The sequence below is a fragment of the Pseudophryne corroboree genome, chromosome 2, assembly GCF_028390025.1.
Source record: "Pseudophryne corroboree isolate aPseCor3 chromosome 2, aPseCor3.hap2, whole genome shotgun sequence".
In the NCBI taxonomy this organism is placed as follows: domain Eukaryota; kingdom Metazoa; phylum Chordata; class Amphibia; order Anura; family Myobatrachidae; genus Pseudophryne; species Pseudophryne corroboree.
In genome coordinates this window covers 738281979-738290804 of record NC_086445.1, presented here as the reverse complement: position 1 = coordinate 738290804, position 8826 = coordinate 738281979, and the positions used below count along the sequence as shown (strand labels likewise).

The following is an 8826-nucleotide window of genomic DNA, read 5'->3' as shown; positions in this document are numbered from 1 at the left end:
ATAGGTCAGTGGATGTCTTGGCAGGTAATGTATCAAAATCTACTTGATCAAAAAGGACCTTGTCAGCATCATCGTACATAAGGGAGATCACACCATGCTCAGCCTGTGCAAGGAGATTGTCATCCAAGAAACCCAATTGGCTCTGTGCCATACCAGCCAAAACATGCCATACGATCAAGTGAAGTCTGCTGCAAGGAAAATATTTACAGCACCTGGTATTCCTAGAGGTCTCCCTTACAAGTACTGATCAGGCCCAACACTGCTTAGCTTCCAAGTTCAGATGGAATTGGGCATGCCCAGTGTGGTGTGGCGGACGATGATGCTGATTCAGGTACCAATGTTGTACCATTCCACAAACCATCCACGTTTGACCCCACCTACTCTAACCCAAGTCTCAAAACTTTTATTTGCATGGTTGAGCATGATGTTAATACTACTATACCCAACAGACATTTTGACAATCTTTCCAGAACTGAACGACATGCTCTGACTCTCCTTAAACAGGATAACAGTATTGTAATCAGCTCAGCAGACAAAGGTGGTGCTGTCGTTGTGCAGGACTGGGATGATTACAATACTGAGATTTTCAGGCAGTTAGCGGATGACACTACCTACACGTGCCTGAATAGTAATCTCATGCCTAGTTTCAAATTCTTTATCGATTGTATATTACAGAAAGGTCTTAATTCACACTGGATTGATAAAGATACTTTCCAGTTCCTTATGGTAGAGTATCCAGTTTGCCCCATAATCTATACACTCCCAAAGATCCACAAAACACTCTCTCACCCGCCTGGCAGGCCAATCATCTCAGCCATAAATTAATTACTGCAACCTCTTGCAGTATATATGGACTCCTTTTTACAACCCATTGTACACCAGAGTGATAGCTATGTGCGGGATACTTCCGATTTTTTACACAAACTCTCCCACCTCCCTCAGAACATGGAGAACATTTTATTGGCCACCATAGACGTAGGCTCTCTTTATATGATCATTCCTCACGAACAAGGCCTATGTACACTTGAAAATGCTTTAAATCAACAACCTCCTGGTGGTCTGCCTGTTGGATTCATACTTGAACTGGCAAGCCTTGTTCTCAAATACAACCATTTTGTCTACCAAGGAAAGTATTATGTACAGCGTTCAGGGACGGCGATGGGGTCGAATCTAGCACCTGCCTTTGTGAATATTTTCATGACGGCCTATGAGCAAGAATATATTCTGCCCACATATGGTGAACAGATACTGCTTTTTAAATGGTTTATTGATGATATATTCTTATTGTGGAAGGGGTCTATGGACTCATTGAATGAGATGGTTTTGGCTCTGAATGGTCTCAACAATCCAGTCAAATTCACCCATCAAATTGATGCACATCAACTAAATGTTCTGGACATTACTGTGATGCTCGAAGATAACACTATCAATACTAAACTTTTCAGAAAACCCACAGATAGAAATACCCAACTATTGTCCAGTAGCCAACATCCACCTGTGCTCAAAGACAATCTACCCATCTCTCAATTTTTGAGGGTTATGCGCAATAACTCTAATAAGGACATAATGGAAGAACAACTCCGTGAAATGACTATACGCTTTCATGAGCGAGGCTGCAACATGAAAACTATCCGACATTGTCTTTTGAAAGCAAGGAAAAAGTCCAGCACAACAACTATCAGCCAAAATACAACCCCTCCAGCAGATCATATGGTGTTTACCACCACCTATGATAACTTGTCCAACAAGGTTAGTGGGGCTCTCCGTAAGAATTGGCCCATCCTTACCACCGACGCACATCTAAAGTTGAAAGGAAGTCCTCCTCTGATGATGGCATACCATAGAGCACCGAATCTTAAACAAATTTTACTACGACCAATGGCTAGTCCTAGCAAATCTAGTACCACAACATGGTTACATGACAGAAAGCCCGGTTACTATAAATGCACCGGTTGTGTCACTTGTAGGAGTATGCTGACTGGCTTTACATTTCCACATCTGCATATAGGACGACCGATTAAGATTATATTCAAATTGCATTGCACTATGGATCATGTACTTTATATCCTGACATGCCCCTGTGGCATCTATTATGTGGGAAAGACCCCCAGACTGTTTTGCGACCGGATGGTGAACCACAGAACGTCTATACATCAGGCTATTGAATCAGGGACCGCAGAATTACAGGTTGCACGGCATTTTTTGAACTCATGACACCAGGTCTCAGATATATGATGTAAACTGATAGACTGGATACCTTCACCTATACGCGGTGGTGAACGAACACTTCTATTAAGAAAAAAGGAAAGCTATTGGATTCACAGATTGGACACGATTGCCCCAAGGGGCATGAATGGGCACAATCCATTGTCTATTTTTCTTAAATAATAGTTATTAGTTCTATCTATTTGGATTGGACTATTGTTTCTATTCCTATTAATGTGCAGTCTACAATATGGTTCCCCGTTATCAGCTGCCTTTGTACATGTGATGTGCCACCTTTGTAGCATATAATTTACAACATCATTTTTTCATTTTTTTCACTATTTTGTTATGTTGAGACTGGTTTATATCCCAACTGCATCTCTAGTGCATTCATATTACTTGTTATCATGTTATGAATCACTCTTGCTGCACGGACTGTTTTTCATCCTGGTGTCTGCTCCTCCCAGGTCTCTGTTATACCCCCATACCTCTAGGTGTCGCCATCACCTTGAGATAGTATAGCCTAATACTTTTATAGTGATCAGCCTGCATGTTCATACACTGGTACACTATTGAATAATTCATCATTATCTATTACTGTATCACTTTAACCATCTGTAGAGTATTTAGTATTTTGTACTGTGTTGATGATGCTCTGCTTAGTTCAGCTCTTACCGGATGTGATGCAAGTACTTCTGTTTGTTGGAACACATATCTTGGACGTTCGAGAAGCGGTGGTGCATGACGCAATGACACCACTCTGCCGCCTGCTAACTCAATGTACATTGCTATTAAGCATATTATTGTATTAGCCGTGTGTAATTTTGACTATATGCCTGTACTTATGTTCCATCGGACCACTTCCGGTATTACCGGAAGTGATGCATGCACTCCAGGATGTGGAGAGCACCAGCCCCCGTGGATGGGGCGGGACTGGTGCTTCTTTTCATAGATGTAGTGGGTATTTATCATGGGCCTGGCAGGCTTAGTCCTCAGTTCCAGTTCCCTGTTTTATATTTGTGACTCCTGTGCTACTGTGACTGTGCTGCTGGCACCTTGAGAAAGGTCCTGGCGTGGACCGAAACATTGGTGAACTTTTTTGCATACCTCATGGAACTGTGAGATATCATTTTCTATTTCTTTAAATAAATGTTTTTCTGATATTGTAAGTCTGGAGAGTGCTATCATTCCCACTATTGTGGGAAACACTGCACTGTACTATGGGCCCCGCTCTCTGGTGGGTTGGACTCTGATTTGAGAACCCAGCTGTTGGCCTAGATGTGTGAGAGTGCGGGATCGTCTATCTGTAAATATATATATATATATAAAACAAATAAATTAATTAGGCGCAGGGAGAATAATTTTTCGTGTGATAGCAAGAACCTTTCACAACAACTGAGCACTCAAATTGTATTAGCAGCTCCCAACTGTCAGGAATAGGCATTCAGTGGCATCCCACTTACCAGCGCGTTGGTGTGCAGGCCTCCGGAGGTCCCCAGTCTGCGGCTGCATGAATGCTCTGTCCGCAGGCATGGTGCCCATTGTCATTGTGTACCCCTGAAGTCCATCTAGTGTGTACCCACCATTTGTGCAGTATGGGTGCCACCGTGACACTTGCGGTCAGCTGACCTGCAACCACCCAATCCTGCGCTGTGTCTGCACACATGATTCAAGCATCCAATGCCTGCTGACCAGGGGGTATAAATCCAGAACATCGGCTCACTCTCATCTCCTTGAACAACGTGTCACATCCAGTATACAGTGTCTCCTGGCTCCTGTCTCCAGTGATTTCCTTGCTCCAGTATCTCCGTGGAACTACAGGCTCCAGCCATCCTGCTCTGCTACAACTCCTTCCACAATCAGCTTCCACCTCTGCATGCAGTGAGAGACTCTCTCCAGGTGCTACTTACCATTCTCACCTGTGTGTTGTTTATCTGCGTTCAGCACTGTGCTATTCCATCTGGCACTTAAAACAACCAGCTTGCAATTGACAAACTGTCTCCTGCTTTGGCCTTGCTTGGCTTTGTGGACTTGTGCATATATACAGACTGTGTGAACTTATTGCTGTTGGTTTCCAGACCAATCTCCGGAGTTACTATTGCCTGGGTTCACTGTCATCAGCTGCATTACTATCGTCTGCATATTTGATCCTGTTACCATTGACTTTCAAGTCGACAATCAATGTTTGCCATCGGCTTCCAGGCCGGTCATCACTGTTATTAAATTCACTTGTTTACAGATCATCACCCGTGACTGTTGTTATAACTCTGTCAGCTTCTCTGCTCAAACCATCAGTATTGTTATTGTGCTTCAGTGACTGTTCATACCTCTTTGTGCTAATACATATCATTGTGCACATGCGCAGGAATCTTCTACAGCCTCCTCGTTTCTTCTACCGCACCACCACTGACCCACTAGTGCCCCCTCCGTGAACAGACATAGTTACAGACCTAACAGTTTGTTGAAGGCGCATGGACCAAGATGGCGGTCAGAGTGTGGGGGCAGGGGCCCTTCAAAGTTTAGTGTCACGACTGCATAACTGCATAACAGCAGATTATACAGTTCCTGCAAGGGATGTCTTCCCAACTGGACACTTTACAACAGTCTTTTCCAACTTCTGTTACTCCAGCTTCAGCTCCAGCTCTAGTTCCCAGTTCCACAGCTTCAGGTCCTCCAGTTGCTACCTCTCCAGGGTCTCGTCTCCATCTTCCTAAACCTAGAAAGTTCGATGGCAATCCCACAATGTGTTGTGGATTCCTGAATCAGTGTGAAGTCCACTTTGAATTGCTGCCGCACAACTTTCCGACACCTAGGACAAAGGTTGCATACATTGTATCCCTCCAGACTGGTCCTGCCTTGAATTGGGTCTCCCCGTTATGGGAGCAAGCAGATTCTCTCCTTAATAACAATACAGAATTTGTTGCTGCATTCCGACACATCTTTGATGAACCTGGGCATACAACATCTGCTTCTTCAGACATCCTCCAGATTCGCCAGGGAACACGTACCGTGGGACAATATGTCATCCAGTTCCAGACATTGGCATCAGGGGTTAAATGGATTAATCAAGGGTTGGTTGCTGCCTTCTGGCATGGACTGTCTGATCGTATAAAAGATGAGTTGGCAACTCCAGATCTCCCAGAGCAACTGTAAGCTTTAATCTCCCTATGTGTGAAACTGGACCTGCATTTACGCAAAAGAACCAGTGAACGTTCTCGAAGTGACCCTCGCAAGCATTGGGCTTTGCCTCAAGTACAGACCTTACCCACTACTTCTGATGAGCCTATGCAAGTGAATAGGTCCCGCTTAACCCCTGAGGAGCGGTCAAGAAGGTTACGGGAGAGACTGTGTCTATATTGTGCTGCTTCTGGTCACATGATTCGTTCCTGTCCTTCTCATTCTGGAAACACCAGATCTTAACTTGCAAAGGAGGAGTCAAGTTAGGAATTTCATTGTACCATAGCAATGTAAAAACCAACCAAAAATGGCTGCCGCTGAGGAGGAGACAGACGCTAGAGGTCACATTTGACCTTTAGCTCCCGTCTCGTCGGCGGTGGGCATTTTAAGAGGGTGGTTTTTTACACTGCTATGGTACAGAAGCACTTCCGTAGCCCTCAGCACGTCTCAATCTACTGCGGGAGCTGCGGGGGCTAGCAGTAACCACTGATACCCGCACCCACACTCCCTAACTTTACTGGGGCAGTGGCCAGGAGATACCAGGAACATGCAGGAAACCCCTGGCAATACACAGGAGACCCCTAGCAACGCGCATGAAACCCCTGGCAATGCACAGGAGACCCCTAGCAACGCGCATGAAACCCCTGACAACGCACAGGAGATCCCTAGCAATGTAAGTGGCATTATTGTGTGTGGGCATATAATGGTGTCAGGGCCATAACTGTGTGTATCATAATATGTAATTTGCGTTACAGTGTGTGGCACAATGGGCATTACAGTGTGTAGCATAACATGTAATAGACATTACAGTGTGTGGCATAATGTGTAATAGACATTACAGTGTGTGGCATATTACGTAATGGGCATTACAGTGTGTAGCATAATGTGTAATAGACTCTGCCGCCTGCCGCGGTCACCCATTCATTCCCGCTGCCGCCTCCCGCCGAGCACCCACCAGCAAAAATATAAATCGTCACCTATTGGGGGGGGGGGGGGGGGGTGAAGCACCAGTTCTCTTTGTGGCACAGGGCACCAAAAAGTCTAGTAACAGCTCTTTTGTGATGCATACAGCATGCATTTACAATGTCTCCAACATCTTCTGGAGATTAAATGTGTGCACCACTAGATTTATCAAAGCACTTTTTTTTTGTATCCCAACGGCGTGTTTTATCATGCTCCTACAGTAGATTAAATGTGCACCTTATTGTATTTATGCTGAGCAGTACTCTGTGGGTTCAGCTCAAGTGCCTCCATCAAAATCTTGCTTGTGATCCTCAGAGCAAGAATCATTGGTTGAAGGAATAATGGAATAAGTGGGCTGACCTCAGTATGACAAAGAAGAAAGCTACAACAGAGGAGTGGTATAAAAAATAAATGTAATTCTATAACACACACAATGCAGACAGTATCAATTGATGAGTTCGGTAACACATCATGAAATATACAAGGTTGTTAATAAACTCTTTAACTCTTAGCTAGCAATCACTCACCGCTTAGGAGACAGGCGCATAACCTACACCAGTTTAGAGAATACAAACAAAAGAAAACTATACTAAACTGGATTAGTAAACACCATACAGAACATTAAAGAAACAATACCATCTGGGTACGCTTGCTTTGTATGCGATGTAAAGTACTTCACAAAAGTTGCCACCATCTACATGCACAAATTAAAAAAATCACTTTTAATTAACTGATTAGTAAGGATTGATGCAATGTCTAATTAATATTAAATGATTAAATGTTGATAGTCTTTGTATTATATATTCTATAATAGTGGGTGTACTTACAGGTGTTTCCAAACTGCTGACAGTGATATAAATTTGTCAAGAAACTTAACAAAGGGCATTTATATCAGTGCATGTGAGTTCTAATTACAGCTTTAAGAAACTGTGCCTCACACTAATTTTGCCACTTTCTATACGGTTTGTTCTTTTAGAGTGGATGCAAATTATTATGATGACTACAATGTTTTCTCATATCTTTAAATGTGTGTGTGTGTGTGTGTGTGTGTGTGTGAGTGAGAGATTATGAAAGTATTGCATTACATTGGACTTTTATCTGTTACATGAATAGAATCCGAGAGTTAAATATAGACATTTATAATAGCTGTGACCTGAATGCATGAAAAATAACTGGTTGTTTCTTGTCCAGCTTGGAAGGGCAGTCATGCTGTTTTGTAGCAGGTTGTTATAATAAGTAGAACATGGTTCTTTGTTATGAGTAATTTGTATAACACCACAAGGGGACTTAAAGATACAGTACTCTTACAGAAACTGGCTTAAAATAAATATAGTGTGTGTGTGTGTGTGTGTGTGTTGGTATATATATATATATATATATATATATATATAAAAAGATCCAATAAGTCCGGCACTCCTCTCATCCAAATTAATTGCTGCGGTACCCTCCAGGTAGAATATCCGAATTCCACAATGCAGAAGTAGGTATTGATGCATTGATGCAGAGGTATTGCCTGGCCCTGAGGACTGGGTTGTTTCCCCAAAACATGTCGGCCCATTAAACTGACATATTATTGAACATCTGCATCAGTCTGCTTGAGTGCCGCTGTCAATACCTACTTCTATATAAATAAATAAATAAATAAATAAAAAATAAATAAAAAATAATTATTATATATATATATACACACACACACACACACACACACACACACACACACACACACACACACACACACACACACACACACACACACACACACACACACAGTATGGTGGTGAGGTTTAGGAGGTGGAAACGGATGATGCTTCTGTCCCTAGGCCTGGCAAGATGCGCACTGGGCACAATGTGCATTTCTCCTACAAAGAGAACTGTGCATTAGTGCATTCGATGGTGAGAGTCTTTCACCGTTTATTAGGAGAGCATGCACACCTCACCTCGATGGATAGGAAAAAAGAGATGTGGGTGGGCATAACTGATGCAGTGAGCACATATAGACATAATGTGTCCTATATTAAAAAGCACTTCAATGATGTGAAGTGTGCGTTTAAGCAAAAGATGGTGCGTGAGGCTTAGCATCTTCTGTGGAACAACACATCCCAAGATACCCTCCCACATGTCATGAAAATCTGTTACTTTTGCATTTTTATTTTATTCTGGGCACTGTTGTCCCACAGTACATGAATGTCTGTAAATGTGTATGCACATTCTTCATTCCTTAATGGAAAACCAATTTTATAGTACAAATGTTTTATCTTTTTGGCCTGGGCCACAAAATGAATTAGTATCATGACTATACTGTAATTGTGTTGCTTTTTTTTTTTGTGAAAAATAATCTTTGTGGCTTAAAATATGCACATACAAATGAAGTATATTATTTTATTGATGACAATACCACATTATATATTGTGCCATAAATGTAAATATTAAAGTTTTTTTTTTTAAAGAAAAACAATGCAGCTCCAGCAGTCAGGCAACAGC

The 8826-nt window shown here is 42.4% G+C and overlaps 1 pseudogene; it reads right to left on the bottom strand.

Annotated features, from left to right (window-relative positions):
• Positions 1-200: 200 nt before the first annotated feature.
• LOC135052420 (5S ribosomal RNA) lies at positions 201-318 on the bottom strand (annotated as a pseudogene).
• Between the last annotated feature and the right edge of the window lie 8508 nt (positions 319-8826).